A 24,983-nucleotide genomic window follows, 5' to 3' on the forward strand; every position below is an offset into this window, starting at 1 on the left:
GCTGCCAGTATTTACTTCATCTTTCATTTGCACCTTAAAATGTGTAATTTTTTTTTTTTTACCGTAGAGAAGTATTTTCTCTTTTACTCGTATCTCTCTCTCATCCCCACTCTCTCTCTGTCTTGCCCCATTTTTCTTCTGCTTCATTCTTTCTCACATTCATCTCTTTATTGTCCCTCCCTTTTTGACCCTTATCTTTTTATCATGGTGAATTTTTTTATTGACGTATAGCTGATGTACAATATTATGTAAGTTACAGGTGTACAATATAGTAATTCATAAATTTTAAAGGTTATACTCCATTTATAGTTATTATAAAATATTGGCTATATTCCCCATGGTGTACAATATATCCTTGTAGCTTATTTTATACATAGTTTGTACTTCTTAGTCCTCTACCCCTATATCACCCCTTCTCTCTTCCTTGGCCAATTATCTTTTCACACAAAATAGATAACCAGATGCAATGCCCAAAACTCTACCCATTAAGAGTATTTTTCCTTGCTACTGCCTTTCAAGGACATTAATGCAATGCTAGCTCAACAAACCCTCAGTCAACCTAGTGGGGAGCTCTGGACTAAGTATTGCCTGTCAGAGCATCCCACATTGGCCCCAAATGACTGAGTCTTTACACCCCCATCTCACTTAGGCACAAGATATAGGCTTCCAAGGAAGGGTGAGACCCCAAGTTAGGTAGTTCTGGGTAGCTGAGGTCGACACTGAAATCTAATGGATCCGATGGCTGAAGGCTGTCACACACACAGTGCCTCGAATATAGTACATATGTACATGTATTTGCAAGAAACAGAAAACCTGACATTGTTTTTTTTTTTAATTTTAATTGAAGTATAGTTGACTTATAATATTATATTTGTTTCAGGTTTCCAATATAGCAATTTGATATTTTTATAGATTATGCACACCATACAACGTTATTACTGTTATTGACTATATTGCCTATGCTGAACATTACATCCCTGTGATTTATAACTGGTAGTTGGTAACTCTTAATCCTTTTCACGTATTCCACCCATCCCTCACCCCACATCCTTTCTGATAACCACTAGTTTGTTCTCTGTATCTGTGAATCTGTATCTGTTTTGTTATATTTGTTTGTTTGCTTTGTTTTTTTAGATTCTATATACAAATGAAAACATACAGTGTTTGTGAGACAGATAGATAGATAGACAGATAGACAGACAGATAGATAGAGAGCTTCTTTGTCCATTCACCTGTCCCTGGACACTTAGGTTGCTTCCATATCTTGGCTGTAATAAATAATGCTGCTATGAACATTGAAGGTAATATATCCTTTCAGATGGATGTTTTCATTTTCTTTGGATAAACACCAAGGAGTGGAATGTGGAATTGCTGGATCATATGTTAGTTCTATTTTAATTTTATGAGGAACCTCCATGCTGTTTTCCACAGTGACTGTACCAGTTTACATTCCTACCAACAGGTATATAAGAAGAGTAACTTATGTGGGTTCAATAGATCAATGAAGTCTGTGGTTTGCTTGCCATTACCCTCATGGACACAAGGTAGCAACTGTCATATTCACAGTCAAGGCCAGAATGAGAAAGGACATGGCAGTGTGTCTGTCCCTTTTTATCAGAAAATCAAAACCTCTTTAAGAATTCTGCAGGAAAACTTCATTTTCCTAGGTCTCTTTGGACAAAACTAAGGTATACGAAGGCTTCCAAGAATGCTGAAAGAATGAGAATGAGATTATCATGATTGACTTACACCAAAAAAATTTATTGCTTAGCTGTGGACATAATGCTTCCACTCAAAAAAAAAAAAAAAAACACAAAACTCCATGAGAGTGCTGTTAGCAAGCAGGGAAGAGTAGTTGAACACTAGGTAGAATATTAAAAATAACTGTCACAATGAATAAATAGTTATCGAATGGAGAATGATTTTTTGCTACACAAATAATTCCTACAATGGGAAGAAGTTTGACAAAATAATTTCTGAGGTCATTTCAATACCAGTCCATGAACTAAAGGGAACATTAAGGACTGTCTATAATTAATAAAAAGAAATCTTGTAACTATGGCAAAACATCAAGAGAGCCAGTAAAAGAGAGGAAAATTCTTTAGCACCATAGCCAGACTCATTCTGTATCCCCAAAGGAATCTTCAGGCAGCCATTGACTTTCAGAACGGAGCTGCTGGGGCAATGGTGAGCCAAAGAGGAATAATGAGGGCTTTGTCCTCATCCTGGACCAGGGAAATACTGATCAGCTGTAGCCTCCATGAAAAGCCTTACTCTTACCACCTTTAACGACTCGCCCCCGCCTTCCTCCCCACCCTCGACGGAGTCCCCTGCTCAAAATCTGACGTAAATTGTTTCCTTACCATGGCAAGCTGCCTAAGATTTCTGGGAAGTATGTTTGAACAGGAGTCATGCCAGGACTGGAATCAGCAGTGCTTCTGTGTAGCCTGCAATATAAGCTGTAATTAAGGATATTGAGATCCCTGATGCTGTAGGCCAAGTAAGTGTGTTGTCTGTGTGTGTGTGTGTGTGTGTGTGTGTGTGTATTTTTTTTCTATTTGCTTCTTCACTTAGAATACGAAAACCAAAGGCCATTAGAGACTGTATTAGTTTGATGGAGTGTGGCATCCATCCCAAGGCTGTTTTCTTTTTCCTCTCCATTCATTCATTCACTCATTCTTTCAATTAAAGAACTTTTTTCGGATAAAGAGTACCTAACAGGGTAGATAAGGATCTAGAGCTTATGGTGAAAGGCAGACTTTAAAGCAATATTTTAAATTGTTTCTTGATGACGTCTATGCTTTTACCTCCTTCTGTTTTTCCTATTCTTTATTGTTTCAGGGTTGAAGTAAAATATTGCCTGCTGAGATGGTACAGTTGAAGGAGCATGAGCTATGGAGTAAAAAGACTTTGATTAGAATTCCAGCTGAACCACGCACGACCTGTTGGACCTTCAGCAATTTACTTAATGCACATGAAGCTGTTTTTCTTCATCTGAGCAGGTGGCCAGTGGTCTATTCACACCCTAATATTCTAATTTTCATTCTTCTTCATTTCCTCACTTATACTTTCTTAAATAACCTACCTCCAGATTTGTTGTTAATTTTTCCATGGAGTCATCTTTCTTCTTGGCATACAGAGATACTCACTGTGTCCTAATAACTCCAGTTCTTTATTTGTTTGACTTAGTAAAATGTTATTGAGGAATAACATCATAAATGGATAGCTTAATGGATCTTCACGAACTGAGAGCCCTGTGTAACCAATATTTATATCATGAAACTGAACACCTTCCACATCCCAAAATCCCCTGCATCCTCTTCCACAACCAAAAGCTAACTACTATCCTTATTTCTAATACCAATAAGAGCATTGTAGGGACTCTTTTGCTTAGGGCTTCTTTCATTAAACTCCATGTTTATAGGATAAATTAATGTTGTTAGCTTCAGTGTTACTTGTCATTGCTGTATACTATTCCATTGTGTGAATACATCACAATTGTTTATTCATCTCTCTGTGGACGAATACTTAGATTACTTCAGTTCTGGACATTGACAAAGAGTACTGCTATAAACATTCTTGCACATGATTTTTTGTCAACAGAGGTACACTTTTGGATACCTAGGACTAGAATTACTGGGTCACAGAGTATGAAAATATCCAACTTTATCCAAGTCAATATGGCCACTTTTCCAAAGTGGCTGCAACAATGTATACTCCCACCAACAGGGTATAGAGTTCCTGTTACTCAATACATTCACTAGCTATTCTTGCTATTAATTATTATCATTGTTCCCTATCGGTTGGTTCCTATTAACTAATGTACCTATCGTTCAACATGTTTTGACATGTTCCATCTTTTACATTTGAACCATTCTGGTTAATGTACAGTGATATTGCTTTGTGATTGTAATTTTCACTTCCCTGATGACTAATAAAGGTGAACAGCCTTTCATAAGTTTATTTGTCACTTGGATATACTCTTTTAATGAAATTCCCGTTCAAGTTTTTTGCCCATGGTTTACTGTTGAATTGTCTATCTTTTACTTATTGACTTGTGAAGTTCTTTATATATTTTGCAGAGTCCTTTGGTTAGCATATGTGGTGCAAATATCTTCTCTTGCTCTGCAGCTTGCCTTTGGTTTGAGTCTTATTCATTTCTGAATATTGCTCTGGAAACAAATGAAGTGGAATCATGCCTCCACAGTTTCTTACCTGTGAGAATTCAGGCGAGTTAATAAGCTCTCTGAACGTGAATTCCCTATCTATAAAATGGGAAGAATGACCCTCACCCAACCTATATCATATTGTTGTTGGGAGGAACAAATTAGATACTACATAGGCAGAAGCTTGAGAATTCATACAGTATCCAGGTGAAGAATTGAAACTATGGTTTATAACTATTATAGATAACTTATATAAGTGTAATATATGCTGGGTAGAAAAACAGGTTAGGAATAAATCACCTATGAGCGTGATATCTTTAGTTCATATCCGTGAGATAAAGAACTTTTAGTTACACATCCTACACAAAAAAAGGAAGTCTTGTAAGACCGAAATAATGTTCCCAGATGTGAGCCTCCGCACTCATACAGGTATTTTCAGAACTTGACGTTGACATTCCTTATTTCTCATTTCCTCTCAGTTCCCTTGCTTTTCAAGTGAATATATCCAATGAGGCAAAGATGTCTTCCCCAAGAAGGTGGTGCCACTTCTCAAAAACCTGAGCCTCAGGGTCGTGTACCACAGTGTTCATTGCAGCTCTATTTACAACAGCCAGGACATGGAAGCAACCTAAGTGTCCCTCATCGGATGAATGGATACAGAAGATGTGGCACATATATATACAATGGAATATTACTCAGCCATAAAAAGGAACGGAATTGAGCTATTTGTAGTGAGGTGGATAGACCTAGAGTCTGTCATACAGAGTGAAGTAAGTCAGAAAGAGAAAAATAAATACCGTATGCTAACACACATATATGGAATCTAAAAAACAAACAAAAAAAATGGTCAAGAAGAACCTAGGGGCAAGACGGGAATAAAGACGCAGACCTACGAGAGAATGGGCTTGAGGATATGGGGAGGGGGAAGGGTAAGCTGTGACAAAGTGAGAGAGTGGCATGGACATATAGACACTACCAAACGTAAAATAGCTAGCTAGTGGAAAGCAGCCGCATAGCACAGGGAGATCAGCTCGGTGCTTTGCGACCACCTAGAGGGGTGGGATAGGGAGGGTGGGAGGGAGGGAGACGCAAGAGGGAAGAGATATGGGGACATATGTATATGTATAACTGATTCACTTTGTTATAAAGCAGAAACTAACACACCTTTGTAAAGCAATTATACTCCAATAAAGACGTGAAAAAAAAAAGTGGGAAAAAAAACCCTGAATCTTTAACAAGATGCATTTTCCATCCATTTTATTTCCTTAAACCAAACAGCAATTGACTTTTGTTGAGAACTTAATGGCTGTGAGAGATATAATAATGTGGAATACTAGAAGGTCAAACGGTGACACGCTGAAATCATCTCATCCTACCTCCTAATTTTACACCTTGGGAAACAGAGGTTTAGAGAGATAAGGTTACTTACCTAAGGATGTACATGAAGTGAGTGAAGGACAAAAGCGTAGAATTTTGCTTTATTAGGTTGTGGAAGGCCACAAGTGTGTGTTTTGTTCATTGGCGTAGCATATGGCACACCAAGCACAACGCCTTTCAAACAGCCTTCCTGCCTCTTCTCAAACCACCAAGCTCATTCCTATCCACAAAGAGAGCTACCTAAATGGAAAAGGCTCAGCACTTAAAAATTTATAGAATAACATAAACAACTGATTGATTGTTTAGGGGTACACACAGCTGGGAAAACTTGTGCAAATTATTAATCATAGGATACTTCCCATGTTTCTCAGAGAATCCTTCCGAAACTACCCACACCCTGAGATAGAGATAGTCTGTGTTCTCATCGCAATATGTTCTTAATTCTACTATAGCAGTGTGTATTGCATTACCTGATATTATAGATAGCTATTCATGTGTTTAAATCCACTAGACTATGCCTAATACGGACCTTGATACCTAGTACGTGATCCATAGTTAGTTGTTACATGAGTGACTCAATCAACCAACGAATAGCCAACAGTTGATTTCTCTACTACTTTAGCATCTCAACCTATATTCCCAGGCCTGAAATTAGGGATACTAAAAATTACAGCTCTGCTAAGTCTGCTGTGTCTGGGTGAGGAATGCACATAGACGCACACATACGTATCTGTATTTTTTCTATTTCTATTGTTAGAGTATGAGAAAAGCAGAGACTATAAGGGACTGTTAGTTTGATGAAGTATAACAACCCTTCTAAGTCTGTTTTCTGTTTCCTTTCTTTACACTCATTCATTCATTTATCCATTCATTCGTTTACTCACTCTTCCAATTAAAGAACTATGTAAGATTGGCTAGCAAGAACAATTTTGTCCCTAGCAGAGATTTGCCAATGTCCAGAGACATTTTTGGTTTTTAAAACTTGGGCAAATTGCTACTGGCATCTAGTGGGTGGAGGCCAGAGACGTTGCTAAGCAACCTACAAGACAGCCCCACAGCAAAGATGTATATAGCCCAAAATGTCAGTAGTGCCAGGGTGAATAACCTGCTATACATCTACTGAAACTAAAATGGTGGCCATTAGCCTGTGTAATCCAGAAGACTGTTACTAATTTAAGAGAAAGCATTGGTCTCATCCAAGGGTAAGACATATGCACTTATGTGGCTTTCCTTCTCTAAACTTTGCAATAAATAAACCAATCAGCACTGTTTATCTGTAAAGAGTCACAATGGCCATTCAAATCTAACATTTGAAATCTGAATCATTTAAATCATTCAATGATTACTTACTGCATGTCTCATAGTTGCCCAGCACAGTGCTATATGCCAAAAGAGAAGTTAAAAGAGAAACAATTCACATTGAATTACTGCTTCCCATTTCTCAAAGCATCTTTACTATGTGACATCACAACTTCCCTTTAAGGTAAGGAGGATGAGAATTTTGGGCCCAATCTGATAAGTAAAGAAACTAAGGCACAGAGACACACGTAGAGTCTCTATCTTCCAAAATTAAAGAGTTTTCTCACTAATATAAAAGTGAAGTCATGGCCTGTATAAAATTGACAACAAGATATATGATGAAACCCATTAAAATGGCATGGGTATTTTTTTGTAATTGCCCATCTGGAATCGAGAAGGAGGTAGAAGATAGCAGGACTAGCTCCTTGTTTTCGCCCATTCAGGCTGGTATAACAAAATGTCATAGACTGAGTAGCTTATTAACAACGGAAATTTTTCCCCATAGTTCTGGAGGGGAGAACATCCAAGATCAATGTGCCAGAAGTTTCTGACAGATCTCATATCTGGTGAAGGCCCCTGCTTCCTCGTTCACAGATAGCCTTCTTTTTGCTATGTCCTCACATGGCAGAAGAGATTGGGAGCTCTCTGAGGTCTTTTTCATAAGGGTACAAATCCATTCACAGAGGCCCCACCCTCATGACCTAATCTACCCCCTGATACCATCACATTGGGAGTTAGGACCTCAACGTATGAATTTGGGGGAGACCCAAGCATTCAGTCCATCACACTCCTCCTCAAGCACTTCTTTAGTAAGACCACCCATCAAAATCAGAATCAAGAAGCTCAGCTAAACTGATAGCCCCTAAAAAGTTCTCCCTGTCTGCACAGGTTCAATGGTCCCATTAAGATAAGTACACTGCAGAGGTGAACTAGTTTCTGTGCAAGCGATCTTACAAAATTGTATCATTTAAAATAAATACAAAATACATTATTAATAATGCATCTTTTAGTAAACAGCATCCCTATTTCTCATTCTGAGCCTTCAGGAGAAAAAAAATCGCACACTATTTTTCTGAGTTTACTGAAGAAACTAAGGCGGGTAGAGGTTAGATGATTTGCCCAAGGCCACAGAGTTACACAAAGTTTCATGACTGCATGACTAAGTCTTTTGCCACTTTTGTCTTAGAACCCTCTCCTCTTTTTAAATCATCATCACTATTTCTCCACCCTCCACCTTAATTTTCTCCCGAGGGGAACAAAAAAGCACAAAACTCAGAAAAGTATGACACCTCTAGGGATTTTTCATGACTCACTAAAATAGCTGGACACATCCTCTGGGAAACTGAGTCAGAGAAAAGAATGTGGGAAGATCTTCCCCTTCCTCCGAACTGACTAGGCAGTTCTCTGATTGACATTCTCAGATTCCCACAAGGAGAATAAAGCTCCTTGTGTCTCAACTATTGAACTCTGAGCTGGGAGGCATCTTTATCTTTTCCAAGAAAATGTAATCACCAAAACCAAAAAGTGGTCTTTACCGACAGGCACGACTGAGTCAAGACAATGTCCCCTGCAAAGGAGGCCCACAGACTCCAGGTCTGGCTGTGGTCAAGTAGACCAGACACATTGCATTCTGGTCATTACTAGGGTAGACAGCCTTTAATTTCACTTCAAACCATTTTTATCAGCCTCAACTAAAATTTGATATATGAGACACATATAATTTCACAATAAATTTGTGTTTTATATTGAGTTGTTCCTAATAACATATATTCCCTAGTGTGGTTTTGAGAACACAGAATACTAACAAGTAGAACCATGCCCGTTGGTCCCAGGACCATCTCTGATACAGGAGCACCATTAAACTCTCAGAGTCTGGAAGACAGTGTATAATCAGTAATACTATTATACTTCTCGATTAAGGTGAATTTATTAATTTATATAATATCAATAATACCAAGAATAATTGAGAGGGTTTTATGAAACTATAGTAGTACTAGAGAAAAGAATCAGACACAATTTCACTCTTATGAAATATCTGACTATTCAGAGCTATTAAATTTATCAATTTAAGTACTTCATCTGTACAGGTTCTGTGATACATACAAGAGATAGAAAGGGGCTTCCCTTGTGGCACAGTGGCTGAGAGTCTGCCTGTCGATGCAGGGGACACGGGTTCGTGCCTCGGTCCGGGAAGATCCCACATGCCGCGGAGCAGCTGGGCCCGTGAGCCATGGCCGCTGAGCCTGCGCGTCTGGAGCCTGTGCTCCGCAACGGGAGAGGCCACAACAGTGAGAGGCCCACGTACCGCAAAAAAAAAAAAAAAAAAAAAGAGATAGAAAGAAGAATTTGAGAAGCAATCCCTATCCTCAAAGAGAGACAGATATGTCCCTAAATAATTACAGACCTTGGTAACGCCATAGCGGTTGCCTGCACTATGTGCTATGTTAGAACAAATGTGGGAGTGACCAGTTCTGCATGGGGGGCAAAAATTGTGAAAACAAACCCAGCAAACGTTTGAGGCTGCTTGGATGGTCAGTAAAATCAATCAGCCTCAGTCCTGTAAGATGGTCTTCCAAACCCCGACTCAATGACCAGTGGTTGATTCAGTGACCACACAGACACATAGACATATTTAACTGCCGGCCCGTTCTGGCTCAAGCTTGGTTTCACTGGGTAAGTTTCCTTCAGGGCTATTGCATTCAGTTTTCATCCTCCATTTCATCAACTGAGGTCAGGAAGCAAGTCCAGAATGTGACTAAGTCAACTCTTAAGACTTACAAATTCTTCACAAGGAGGAAAGATCATTGTTTGTATATAGGGCCAGATTTCAGAGTTCAGGGAGACAATGACAGAAACTTTACTACTCAGACTGCTTCTTCCCTTGCAGCTGAGCAAGGGATTTCTGACATTTAGTCTTTTAACTCTAGATGGGCATCATTTCATCCAACTCATCAAAAATAATATAATATGACATGGCCTTATATAGTGAACCTTTGGTCTCTGGTCTCTCGGGACCAGTCAGTTAAGCTTTCCCAACATTACATGATCCATCAATAAATTAGTACCAGGTCTTACATTAGGCACTGGGGAATCAATAATAAATGAGCCATGATCCTTGTCTTCAAACGTTGTACAGTTTAGGGAAGAGAAAAGTACCAAACTAAGCAATTAAAAGTCTGATTCCAGGCGACTGATGTGAGCTGAGGAGGGTGACACATTGCAGGTGCTGGGGAGGTGGGCGGTGGAGGGAATACTTCCTAGAAGAAGCATCTAAACTAGGTCCTGAAATGAAATGCAGGGGATATGCAGGCGAAGAAGGGTGAAGGAAGGGGGCATTCCAGGAAAGGAAATAGTAAAAACAAAGGCCTAGGGAGGACCAAAAAAAGGGGTGCAGTCAGGACCTTAAGGGAGTTCAGAATAGATGGAACATAGCAGGGAAGACGGAAGATTGAGAACAGAGAGGCTAAATCTATTATATGCTGGCTACGTTACACAGTTCAGATTTATTTTGAAGGCAGCAAAAACTTTGAAGGTTTTTAATAGGGTAAAAATAATAATAAAATAAAGAGTACCCCAAAAGCTACTGCTTGGAAAATGGGTTAGAGGGAGTGAAGACTGAAGTTAGAAACCAACTAGAAAGCTCTTTTGGTAGTCCAGAAAGGAAATGATAAGAGGCTTGAATTTTTTTAAAAAATGGCAGTGTATTAGAGAAACATTAGTACATTAAAGAATCTCTGAGTACTTGGAAAGAAGAATTGCTAGTTGATTGAAGGTTGATGCGTAAGGAAAGGGAGGAATCAAGGCTGATATTTAAGTTGGAAGCTTGGAAATTGGGTAGATAATGGTCCTATTTATTGAGGACAGTAAAAATTCATTTTTCATGATTTTTGTGTTTTCGTATTTTCAGTACCCATATCAAATAAATGATAATTTGCAGCTTACTAGAACCAGAGCTCTGGAACTAAGTTATCTTTTTGCCTGACATGAAGTCATCTAATTTAATACTGGTTCCTTAAATATGTACAAGGGAGGAAGTCAGACACAAAAGGTCACATTGTGTGATTCCATTTATATATGAAATATTCAGAATAGGTAAGTCCATAAAAAAACAGAAAGCGGATCGTTGGTTGCCAGGAGCTGGGGGGAGGGGAAGACGGGGAGGAACTGCCTGATGGCTTTAGAATTTTACTTGGAAGTGATGAAAACATTTTGCAACTAGGTAGAGGTGGTGTTTGCACAACAATGTGAATGTACTAAATAGCAATGAATTGTTCACTTTACAATGGTTAATTTTATGTTAAATGAGTTTCATCTCAATAACTTTTTATAAAATGTACAGGGGAGAAATAATCACACCAAGGACAGAGGTCCCACTTCACCTTGGTTCAGATTCTCACTTAAACTTGGGGGATATTTGATTCCTGGTCTTTCTCAACCGTTTCAGGAGATCCTCTCTTCCTTTACACAAACGTGATGTTGGGCCCTGACAAAATCAATGTTACAATCAGAGAAATAGGTGAACTTTCACAATAAAGGAAATAGCACGATCCTTCTGAACCTTCAGTGGAAACTCTTCAACACTTTGATGATCCTGTGGGGGAGGAATAGCCATGGATGTGCTGACGTTCCTGTCTGTCTGGAAGTTTTATCTTCTTTCTCTTACAGTCAGTGTTTCCCCTGCCTTGCAGGCCATTTAGCGAGCACTAAAGCAGTTGTGGGACCACCACACGGCTTCCCCTCCCAGAGTAACCTGTCATGGTGGCTCTCCAAGGACACACCGCATTTACAGGGTATCCATTTCAAAGATTGGCTAATTGCTCCACAGGCTGCAAAAAAGTGCACCCTCAAATCATAAAAGGGAAACACTCTGGCTTTTCCCAGGCCACAAAGCATGACCAAGTTGATTAGGACTCATAATTCACACTCCTGATACCTGAGTTTGATCCTCAGAGAAACAGCTGCCCTATAAAAGCCCAGACAGAGCATGTGTATCAGGCGGTTCAGGCTGCCCTAGCCACAGCTCTGCGTCCACAATAAATGGCTTCTGGCATGTCTGGACCGGGGCTGCGCTGGAAATGAGACAGTAAGAGTGGAAAATCGTCCTTATTTGTTGAGTTCACCTACCCTTAACGGCAAATCAAACCCCAACCAATGCAGCTCACAGAATCCAAAGAGCTAAAGATGGAAATGCTTCCGTGGACGAGTGATCCTCTCCCGGGAGCTAGTCCTGGACCTTCCCCCACAGTCCATGCATCAATGTCCAGATCTCCAACACGTGGAGTGATGAGGCAATCGGTGTTCTATGGTGACATACCCCACTAGGGCTGATTGGGTCTCACCAATTAGAGTTCTGGTGCCTCAAAAAGGAACACTTGTAAGTGGAATGCAATGGAAAGCCAGCATCACGGTAAAAGTTACACAAAGAAACGTTTTATGGCCGTTCGTGTCAAGATGAGAGATGCAGTGTGCAGGAAAGTGTTTTATAGCACAGAGGAAAGCCACGTTCTATGGGTGAGTGCTGTTCTGGAGAAGATAAAGCCCATCTTGGATTCTACATGCGATGACAGGTCTTTCTCTTGCTGACAAGGAACTCTAAAGTGATGCTGCACATCATAGGGTTAGATAGACACACAAGATGTGGGATTGCCTAGAAATGGCTTTGAACCATGGCTCCACTACTTCATTCATTCATTGATTCGTTCAATCATCCAACAGTTACTTCTAAGTGACTACTGTGTGCTTGAGTATAAAGCAGTGGACGCGATATGGTCCTCTTCTCAAGCTTATCACCCAGGGGTCATGGAACAAGAAAGCTAGCATCACAATAAGGCCGAGACGTGCTCTGATGAGAGGTGACATCAGGTGGGACTACAAAAGGGAGAAAATTGACACAGAGGGATAGGCCAGAATTCCTAGAGGAAGTAACATCTAAACTAAGGCCCGAAGGCCAAGTAAGTTAGCAAATTGAAATACTGTGTGCCTGTGTGGAAAGGTAAAATGAGATTAGAAAGAGTTGATTAGAAGACCCAGAACATAGAGAGTATTTGGGGGATCAGAGAAAAATGAAATGGACCTGGAGAGAGAGTCCTTATAGGAAGAAGGCAAAGGAAAGAGATTTATTTTTTTTACATAGAAAAGTGACACAGGAACAGGAATTTTAGGAAAATGTTACTAATCAGGTAACTTTGAACCAACGACTTAATCCCTCTGAGCCTTAGTTTTTAACACGGAGAACACTACCTAACTTGCTGTGCAAATTAAACAAGACAATTCATGTAAGATGCCTAGTGCCTGAAACTTTGTAACTAACTACTCAGCAGTAACCACAAGGAAATAGCCATTAGCAAATTTGATGTAACTTTCAACCTTCCCTTCCTGTACAAGTTCAAACATTTTAGGAAACATTCTCTGTAAATTCAGGTACAAATTAGTTAATTCAATAATTCAGCTTTGGGGGGAGTCTGAGAAGTTCATTTGCTCAATCGGTGATTCCACATACGTTTAACTTACTGAGCAACTTTTCTGTGCTGGTCACCGGGCTTGCTGCTGGGGATGCTGTGATGAAAATACCGATTGGATGGTGATTCAGTCAGAAGAAGAAATGGTTGCTTACATCAAATATCCAGCAAATTACTGTGGTTCAGTGTGGTTTGGGGTTTATGCCAGAGACTACCAGTTTCCCCGAAGTACCTATTCCCTCCTTTTCTTTATGAAAAGAATTCTCATTTTAGGTGCTGATAATGTTCTGTTTAATTATTTGGATGTTGCTTACAGAAATATATTTAGTTTGAGAAAATTTATCAGGGTATATGTTTATGATATATTTATCATAAAATATATATATAAATATGAACTACATATTATATATATAAAATCATCAACGAAAATTAAACTTTAAAAATCTTCATTTATCTGGGCCTATTTTTGTCCAGCTAAAAAATATGTTCTAGGACTCCTGTGCAGCTAGGGAGTGATATGACTGAGTTCTGGCCAATGAAGTATAAACACATATGTGGAGAGATATTGCCAATAAGTCTCTTAAAGGGATATGGACATGTTCCTCCCCTCTTCAACCCTAGATCTGGGAACACAGATGATGTATAGGCTATCTTTGATCATGAGGACAAGAGCCACATCCTAGGGATATTTGAGAGATTAGCTAGAAGAAGCTTTGACTCTGCCTGACAACTTTTCACAACTGCTAAACTAGCCCTTTCCTCTAGATTTAGTTTACCTGAGAAAGAGGGGTGGGGGGGAAATGGTCTTGTTTAAAACATTCTTATTTTGGATTTTTTTTGTTAATTCAGCTGAAGTTCATTTTAACTCATACAAAGTTCAAGGTGGAATTCTGTTCAGTCCTCTCTTCCACACAAAGAACACAGAAATGACTATATATATTATATATATACCTTATATACACACACCCAAATGATTTTATATATATATATATATATATATATAAACAAACAAACAAGGAGGTACCTAAAAGAGCAGCAGAAAGAGCAGAACCCTCTGAGTCTTAAATTAAAGGTCTGGCTTCACTTCTTACTGTCTAATTGCAACTCTACCTTCTCGTACGTAATACCGAGATTTAAACGTCTACTATGTTTTCATCGTTAAAGTTCTTTCATGGCAGCAGCTCAGTCTAAATCTAGTTAACTTGAAAAGGGAATGCATTGGAATGTTGTCAAAGATGTCACAAAGTAAATTGATAGGCTAGTGTCCAGGCTGAGAAATAAGGCAAAAACCAGAATGAAAAATCAGAATAAGATCAAGGTAACAAGAGCATCCTACCATCTCAGCAGAGTGCCACGCCTGGAATGAAGGATTTGGGCCATTTTTTCCCCCGCTATGAGTCACTTGACACAACATACAAAGTAGTGGGGAAAAGAGTCTAATCAACTAAGTGTAGATTACAAACCCATCGGCTTCTTTGAAGCAGTGAGTGAAAGTCTGGAGGGAAAGGTACGCACTGCCTCCAGGGGCCTCTAGTCCTCTATTAGGAGGGCAGTGGACATTGATTTATAGTCCCACTGAGATTGTACAAAGTGGGGGCCACCTAGGTCCCTCAAATTAATGGATGCTGGACAGTCATAAATCAACAAATGTCCACTCTTACCACCTCACAAGGTTGTTGAGAGTGGAATAAATTACAGACAAAAACTCTGAAGACTGAAACCCGCTATACAAACACTCATTACTGCTGTTATTAATATCAGGATTTATGAAAAAATAAAGTACTTTAAAATCATGGTCATTTCAAATTTTGAAGATTTCCTTCCTTTACTACAGAAATTATTCCATTAGTATCGGGCACTAAATTAACGTCTCTCAGATTAATAGCAGGGAATGTGTGTAGATAACGTTGACATTAACTGGTAAGTAAAAAAAACAAGTGCCCTTTCTACATAGGTTTGGAAGGTCACATTTCATTTTAGGTGGGTTTCGAAGAAGAGTGTGGAGGATGGGGAAATGTAAATTTCTAGACAAAAGTCATCACCTAGAATGGAATTCTTAGCAGTGGTCCTTGAGTGCATGAATGGCTTTAGAGGCTTACAAAACCCTGAAATTGCATGTAAATATTTTGTTTGTTGCACACAGAAGTGTATATATTTATATTTCTCGCGGATATAGCCAATACTTTTTTATCAGCTGTTGAAAAGAACATGACCCTAAAAACACTAAGAATCATTATTTTTAATATGCGTTATCATGGTCTATGGAATCATAAATATCTGAATTCAAATTCTGGGTACCCACCCTAGGTTCAAAACTGTGTCAATCAACGAAGGAACTCATAAACCATTCCCCACTCTTCAGGAACTTAGGGTCTCACACAAGAGATAAAAGAGTAGGTATACCGGGCTTCCCTGGTGGCGCAGTGGTTGAGAGTCTGCCTGCCGATGCAGGGGACACGGGTTCGTGCCCCGGTCCGGGAAGATCCCACATGCCGCGGAGCGGCTAGGCCCGTGAGCCATGGCCGCTGAGCCTGCGCGTCCCGAGCCTGTGCTCCGCAACGGGAGAGGCCACAACAGTGAGAGGCCCGCGTACCGCAAAAAAAAAAAAAAAAAAAAAAAGAGTAGGTATACCAACTAAAATATCATAGGCTGTAAACAACAGAAAGTCAAACTGAGCTTAGCCTACATAACATGGAAATAGTTCATAAAGCTCTCGGGAATAGAAATCCACAGATAAGGTAGGTTTCAGAGTTGGTGTAATACAATGGCTTTGATCGCACTTCTCAACAATTCTCTTGGCTTGGAATCCCCCGTGTGCTGGCTTCAGGCTAATATCTGTTGTGGTTACAGAGTGGCTGCAGATATCTCAAATGGAGTAAGCAAAAATAATATCCATACAAGCAGGTATCATTCGTGGTTCACCTTTTTTTTTTACCCCTTCAGAGTACTCTGCAGAATTGAGTATTCAATTAATATCTCTTAGATAGCAAAGTGATTGGATAAAAGCATGAGACATTTATATAATAATACATGGCAGGCATGATTAAATGAGCATTTTAGACACCACAAACAATAGATCAAAGAAAGAAATTATACATTCGAAAAGCTACTAAAATTCAAAACGTTTCTAAAGAATATCATGCTTCAGATAAATAGAGGGAGACAGAAATAGTATTTCAGGCATACGGTTCCTGCTTTGTTTAAAGCAAATGAACTCAAAAATGAAAAAAAGACACTAGATTTCCAAGGAACTTTCCATCCATTCCAACTGGTTTCATATTTTAAGTTGCAATATTATGAAGTTATTAGGACCCTGGAAGTTTCCGTGGAACCTTTGTTTCCTACAGGATCTCAAATTACCTCGTGCAATAACGATCATGTAAAGTAGTTAGATTAAAATATACGAGGAGGAGACTGAGGCTCACCTCTTTTACACAATAAAAATTCATTATTTTATTCTCCACTACTGTTTTTATAGCTCATTTACATATTCACTGATAACTTTCCATATGTCAAGCCCTGTGCTAGGTACATTCAAATGATTTTTATTACCTTTCCCAATAAGGTTCGTATTATTATTCTGACTTTTACAATGTAGGGAAATTGGAAACCCAGTGAGGGTAGGGGACTTGGCTAAAATAACCAACTAGTACGTGTCAGAGCTGGAATTATAATACAGGTCTACACGAGTTCATTTTAAGTGTTTATATTCTGTTTAAAAGACCAAACTGCTTTTAAAAATACCAAAAGTAACAATTTAAAGAGGAGCAAATTATACAGGGATTAGAAATTACTTCAGGCTAATTACGCAGGTAGATTCACTTGATATTCCTAGCATCCTTCTTGCAGTCATATTCTGGATAATATACAAACACAAAAGGAATATAATTACTTTCTCGGAACGCTACTGATACTTTAAATGTTTCCCTCTTAATTGAAACAATGTGAGAAACAAGGGAACGCTGATTATGGTACAAGGAGGAACTCGAGTCCAATCTTGGATTTTGAACAAATTATATAATTTATTTGAGCCACTGTTTTCATATTTATGAAACAGAGGCTTTAATCACCACTATAGAGGATTATTGTAGAATAAAATAAGATGGGATTAAAGTACCTTTTATGGACATGTAGATGCCTAAGAATTATTCTCTCTCCTGCCTTTACTCAACTAGGTCTATCTCTCAAATATTTCAAATTATAGAGAAGGCAGAAAAATGGAAACAAGATATTGAAAGTGGACTTTGTGTCAAGGTCATGACTATTATTTCATCTTACTGAATATCCAGGTTACCAACTTAGATACTGTCTCAATGTGGTATTCTGGAAATGATAGCATTAACAATATTCTAGAGGTGGGGTTCATTTATAAAACACCTAAAGTGAGGCTTGTTTCTTGGCCTGTGTTTTGTGCTTCCAACTTTCTAATTGTATTATGCTGGACTCATTTTGTTTCAAAAAAGAGAAAACCCAAATCTTATAAGATACAGGAAATCGTATTTTACTTACATAGTTAAAAGTCCGGAAAGAAGGTAGATTCGGGGTGGGTTTGATTGAGAGATTTAACAATATCACCAAGGACTTGTTTGTGTTGTATGTTTATCTACGTGTCTGTGCATGCATGTGCGTATGCACTGTTCTCATCTCTGTGGGTCCAGCTTCATCCAAAGGCAGGTCAGCCCCATGATGAAGTTGGAGAAGTACCAAGGTACGGTGGGAATGTTGTAAGAAAAGTTGTCTACCCCTCTCCCCCTGCCCAAAGGAGATTTATAGAAGGGAGCCATGTAAATCAAGAAAGAGAAGGAATAAAGACACTTTACCATATTAAATCACTGGAAATGCCCTGGGAGAAAGTCAATACTGCAACTGCGTGTCCTCCATCCTGATGCCTGTCCACCTCAAATAACTCTTCGTTCTCTTCATCTCTCCATTTATAGGATCCATGACACATTGCCCATCCTATCTAACATAAACTCCATTGAACTAATACTCCAAGCCCAAAGCCAGAGAGGAGAAGGGAAAGCAGGAGAGAGATCAAATGGGTAAAAGGGACCACACAATCAAGTTGGTGGGAGGTGGAGATGAGAGAGTCCAAAGAAAAAATGTTTCTCTTTTGACAGAGAAGGGTGGCATTATGGGCTGAGTTGTGTCCCCCACTCCAAAAAATATTTCATATGTCAAAGTCCTAATCCCCAGCACTTCAGAATGTAACCTTACTTGGTAATAGGGTTATTACAGATGTAATTAGTTAAGATGAGGGCATATTGAAGTAGGATGGGCTTCTACCCCAAAAAGACTAGTGTCCTTACCAAAGGGGAAATCTGAACGTAGACACGCATCTTGGGAGAAGAACACCACATGAAGATTCGAGTTATGCTGCCACAAACCAAGGAACTACCAAAAGCCAGGAGACAGGCCTGTGCATACCATTCCCTAGAACCTTCAGAGGGAGTCTGGCCCTGCCAACACCTGATCTTGGACTTCTGGCCTCCAGAACTGTGAGATAAGAAAGTTCTGTTGTTTAAGTCCTTAGTCTGTGTAACGTTTTTACAGCAGCCCTAGAAAACTAATACAGGCACATACTAGAAGAAAAGTAGTAATGCCAGGTGAGGATTTGGGACGGAAGCTGAAGTGACTAGAGGGGCCCGTCCCAAGTCCCTTTGACCGGTGACTTGAGATGGATTGAAACATACAACTCAAACCAAAGGTGGAGAAATATTTATTTTTACATTCTTCTGGAGTCAGTGTCTGATGGAAAGTAAAATGTACTTGGCTAATCGACTTTACCACTTCTCCTTTCTCCTGTTATGTGTTGATGCTTAGTAGTCACTATAACTGCGGGTCCAAAAATTCTGGGTTCTAGCACTCTGTGCCTCCTTCTTCGGAGACCAAACAACTCAAGTGTAAGTTCTAAATTGGTCACCTCCAGGAGAAAAGCCAGTCCCGTTTCGGAATATAATAAACCATGAGTTAGGGAAAGGATATGATTTTCTTTTATGTTTATCCTACTCTCACCAGCCCTTCCAAAGGTACTCTCATCTCACAATCTACAAAGTGCTTTCACGTACAAAGCCTCAACTGTTTCTCCCAACAACATAAAGAAGGAAAGCTGTTCCCATTACACAGATGGGGAAACTAAGGCCCAGGGAGATGACATGACTATCCAAAGAGAACTGACACAGCTAGTTGAAACAGGTCTAGTATCCTCTTACTAAACCATTAGTATTAAAATGTTTTATCATCGTGAAAGAAATATTCCAGCACACATAGGTAAATATTTCACTCTGCCCATTCTTTTTAAGAGGACATTTGATTCATGCTTATATGTTCCAAGGGCCCCAGCCAGATTTGGAGTGTGGTCTAGATTTAAGATCTTGACTCTTGCCATGGCCTTTGAGTTTCTTGACCCTCCTATTAACTTACCAAGCTTGAGTCATAATTCTGGATGGTCTTCCAGGAGATCTTTGACTCAGGACAGCCTCATAAAGGCTCTTCTGGGAAATTAGACAGTAATGCCAGAGTTTTACACAATTGAGGTATCTTTACAGAATCCCAGATCAATACCACCAAAATGTTACTTCCCCACTGCCTCCTGACTAAAGGCCCTAGAATTAAAAGATAGATTTTTTATTGAGTTGTGGTAGTTTTCATATCTCCATTTCTCTTTGACAAACAGGGTCAGGAAACCAGTCCAGAATGTGGGGTTATAGTTTGTTTTCTTAGACTCATAAAATGTTAGTGCTAGAAGCGATCTGAGACATATTCTGGGTCAATATTATCTTGCTAAGAACACAGACCCTTAGAAAGAACCAATTTGGCCAATGCCATCTAAGGAATTGATAGCAGGGCTAATATTAAGATCTAGGGTTCCTAACTCCTAATTCAATGCTCTTTCCAATACGCTAGCCTGTATCCATTGACCCAATCATTTCCAATATACAATTATTGACCTTCTGCTCCCATTTTATAGATCAAAGCAGCAAGCAATGAGAAATGGAATATTGCCTGTCATATCAGTAAACAAAAGATGTCACAGTCATCAGTGATGGCAGCCACCTGCCTACTTCAGCCACTGGTGAGCTGGTGAACCCTGAGGGAACTCAGGAAGGAAAGAGAATACCTGCCACCTAGCAGCCATCGGACTGCAGCCATTTCCTAGGTGAGCCCTGAAGAAACTCAGGCTGTGAAAACACAGGATACTGGCGCCAGATAGCTAAGGTGCATATCAAAGGAATGATTTCAGTGAGCCCAGACTCTTGCATCTTCTCATACACAGAAGAGCACTACATTTCTTAACTTGAGATATCTGATTTTCTCTAATTAACAGTAATCTTTTGATGTTCAGACTACCTGCCCTTTGTTGCAAAACTCCTGTATATGCTAGCTCCCTCCCTAGCCTCCTCTGAGTTCTCGCAGGGTTACTTGAGATGCTGCCTCCTGGGCCTGAAGGCCTAAAAATATCCACCGAGTAAAACATAACTCTCAACTTTTAGGTTGTGAATAATTTTTCAGTTGACACCAACGCGAGGTGTGATTTGTCAAGCATGGTGAAAACTTCACACTGACCCCAGGCCCCACACCCTGTTGTCTGCAGTGTTGCCTACTTCTTCAGCATTATTTATTAAACTATTGATCTTTTTAGTTGACAAACTTTCATTTATAAACTATTACACTGTGAGCTTTTTATTGCCAATGACTGGTCACCTCGGACAATATGAAGGTCAGAGTACTGTAGGGGAAGGAGATATCTACAGAATTAAGAAAACACAACTTGGCAGAAACAATCATGTAAGAGGTAAGATTTGGAATGTAAAGGAAGGAGTGACTCGCTCTTCGAGGGGGGAAGTTATGGGGATAAGGAGAAGGCTTCATGATGGACATGACATTGTGATGTTGGGCCCTGAAGCTTGAGAATGAGTTTATTAGCTGTATAAGGTAAAGGGTATTCCAGACAGAGGAAGGAGCAAAATCAAAGCATAACAGTGTGTGATCACCTGGCACAGAGTGCAAAGGGCTCACAGAAGGGAGCTGGGGAGAGATATGGCTAAAAAGCAGGAATGGAGCGAGGCAGTCAGGGGTCTTGAAGGCCATGATGAAGCGTAAGGAGGTTGGGCTTTGCACTGAAGATGCTAGGAAGTCAGCTGAAGCAGGGTAGCAACAGGTTATGTGGGTGTTTTGGAAAGGTCCCTGTGACAGGACTGAAGAAGATAGCTCAGAGGTAGCAAGAGTAGAGACAAGAAGACCATTTCAAAGAATTCAATACTCCTGACAATAGACGATGAAAGTCTCAACGATGAAAGCAGGCTTGAAGGAAAATTAGACTTTAGGACATATCAGAAGGTAGGACTCAATGATACACTGGATATTGGTTATGACAGAACAGCAACAGCTGAAGGTGATGGAGATTCTAATTTAGGTGGCTGCCACGTGGTCATGAAACTGTATCTCCTAGAACAAATGCTTAACTATTGAGATTCACTGCATCTTTTAAGAATCTGTCAGAAACTTAAGCCTCTACTCAGAAAAAGTCACAGATGGACATATACAATTGTTTCTACAATTCAGAAGCTTTACGAGCTCCCCGAAGCCTACAGATGAATGGCACTCCAGATTACGAACCCCTGGTTTTTGGGTTTTTTTTTTTTACATCTTTATTGGAGTATAATTGCTTTACAATGGTGTGTTAGTTTCTGCTTTATAACAAAGTGAATCAGTTATACATATACATATGTTCCCATATCTCTTCCCTCTTGTGTCTCCCTCCCTCCCACCCTCCCTATCCCACCCCTCTAGGTGGTCACAAAGCACTAAGCTGATCTCCCTGTGCTGTGCAGCTGCTTCCCACTAGGCTATCTACCTTACGTTTGGTAGTGTATATATGTCCATGCCTCTCGCTCACTTTGTCACAGCTTACCCTTCCCACTCCCCGTATCCTCAAGTCCATTCTCTAGTAGGTCTGTGTCTTTATTCCTGTCTTACCCTTAGGTTCTTCATGACATTTTTTTTTCTTAAATGCCATATATATGTGTTAGCATATGGTATTTGTCTTTCTCTTTCTGACTTACTTCACTCTGTATGACAGACTCTAGGTCCATCCACCTCATTACAAATAGCTCATTTCTTTTTTTTTTTTTTTTTTTTTTTTTTGCGGTACTCGGGCCTCTCACTGTTGGGGCCTCTCCCGTTGTGGAGCACAGGCTCCGGACACGCAGGCTCAGCAGCCATGGCTCACGGGCCCAGCCACTCCGCGGCATGTGGGACCTTCCCAGACCTGGGCACGAACCCACGTCCCCTGCATCGGCAGGCGGACTCTCAACCACTGCGCCACCAGGGAAGCCCAGCTCATTTCTTTTTATGGCTGAGTGATATTCCATTGTATATATGTGCCACATCTTCTTTATCCATTCATCCAATGATGGACACTTAGGTTGTTTCCATCTCCGGGCTATGGTAAATAGTGCTGCAATGAACATTTTGGTACATGACTCTTTTTGAATTATGGTTTTCTCAGGGTATATGCCCAGTAGTGGGATTGCTGGGTCATATGGTAGTTCTACTGTTTTATAAAAGACATTTAAATGCAAAAGCACCGGTAAGGTTTGGATTGTCAATTACTAATGTCCTAGAATTTATCTGTCAGCTTCTGACGCTGCTAGTTGGATATCTGTACCCTGATGTAGCAACTGGGGATACGGTTGAAAGCACTTGCCATGTGGTGGTCATAGGGCAGAAGTGTGATCACAGAGTGGAAATAAAGCACAGAGAGGGGATCAGAGAGATGATCTTCACCACCCCCTAGATTTTTCTGAGTCACTGCCGAGTCACGGTCCTGAATGAATCAAGGATACCCCGTGTTTTTACCATCCTTCCAGATCTGAGACTCTATTTAGTACTCACAATAACCCTGTGACATTAGCATGGGAAGACTAGTAGACCCACATCAGAAGACGAAATGATCAAAGCTCAGAGATCTGGAGTGACTTTCTTTCCCAAGGTCACATAAGGTTAGCGGCAGTGACGGGACCTCATCTGTTTCCTTCCTTCTCAAGGCTGTTTCCTTTTGAAGACATGTTGTCCGAGACATCAAGATGAAAGATGTCTAGATACTGATACACAGTTTTTTCCATTTCAAACTGGTGATGCTGTTCAGAGTGTTAGTACCCAGGACACAGCTGAGGTCACAGCAGTGGGGAGGCCCTGGGTTGGAGCCGTTAAGGACACTGTCTTCAGCTTTAGACAGACTTGGGTTCAAACGCCAGTTCTGCCGCTGATATCTCTGTGAGATTGCCCAGGCTGTGTAACCTCACTGGCTTTCAGTTTATTTGTCTTTAAAGCGAAGATAGCAATATGCCTCTCCACATTTACCAGGCTCAAGTGAGCCTGAGAAGTGAAAACGACCTCTCTAAGCACTGGCTCCTCTTCTGAAGGCTTCAGCAGGCACAGCAATTGCCCTAAAATCATAAATCCTATCTGCAGGCTCCTGACACCAATCCCCTTCTCTCAGGTCATTGACTGGGGGCAACCAGCCTGCCAGAACCGTCCACTGGCTGCCCTGCCTGCAACACATAACTCTCTTGTCTACATCACCAGGACAGTATGTGCCAAGAACATCTGAGACCTGAATACTTGAAGGGCGAGTCTTTACAGACTTAACGAGGATCTATTTTTAAACACACATACTCAAAACTAAAGGACAGTAAGACTGTGAATGTGGAACACATTCCTGATGAAGAGAGTTGTTACAGGGTCTGTGTCATGAAACACTGCACCTGTGTTTACTGTCCTTATAATATTCACATATTTAGATAGTCACTTGCAACATTTGAAGGCCGACCTTCTCTAAGAAAACAAAACATGATGTATCGTGTCTTAGTCCAAGAAACAACTAGATGCAAAAAGGCTGAGAGTTATTTTTTCAGTTAAGTAGTTAATCGTAAGAAATATGAGTAAACCTTGCCACGGTAAAAAGCATGCTTTTCCATATAATTTGTTGTAGAGAGAAAATGAGAAAACCCCCAAACTATAGTTTTCAATGGATGATGTCCATCCGCTTGCTAACTCTGCGACTGGAAGAAAACCTCTCTGAGATTCTGGTTCCTTATTTCTCAACTGGGGATATAATGCAGGCTCATTATCCTCACACCTCCTTAAGAAGAAGACTATAAACGTTATCATTCCCTTCTTTAACTTCCTTCTTCCATTCCGTCGTCTCTCATGAAAGTGCTGAAGATTCAGTGCGCCGAGACACACACTGTGGCTGTCTTGCAGAGCAGCGCTCACCATTCTGGATTCTGCCGTGCTTTTCTGTCAACGTTAAGCGATGGGCTATGCATGAGATCCATCACCTGAGATGGGATGTATGGTGGCAAACATGGGATCTGAAATCAGCTAGGGGCTGATTGGAATCCTGGCTCAAGAAACTGAACTTTATGTGGACTTACTTTCCTTATCTGTAAAATGATATGAAGAATAATCTCTTCCTCAGTGTTGATTTTTAGGAGCTTTGTTGAGATATAATTTACACACCATACATTAAATTCATTTAAAGTGTAAAATTCAATGAGTTCTTAGTATATTCACCAAGTTGTGCAGCCATCACTACAAACTAATTTTATAACATTTTGTCACCCCAACAAGAAACACTATGATCATCAGTAGTCATTCCCCATTACCCCTCCTCTCA

The sequence above is a fragment of the Globicephala melas genome, chromosome 17, assembly GCF_963455315.2.
Source record: "Globicephala melas chromosome 17, mGloMel1.2, whole genome shotgun sequence".
In the NCBI taxonomy this organism is placed as follows: Eukaryota; Metazoa; Chordata; class Mammalia; order Artiodactyla; family Delphinidae; genus Globicephala; species Globicephala melas.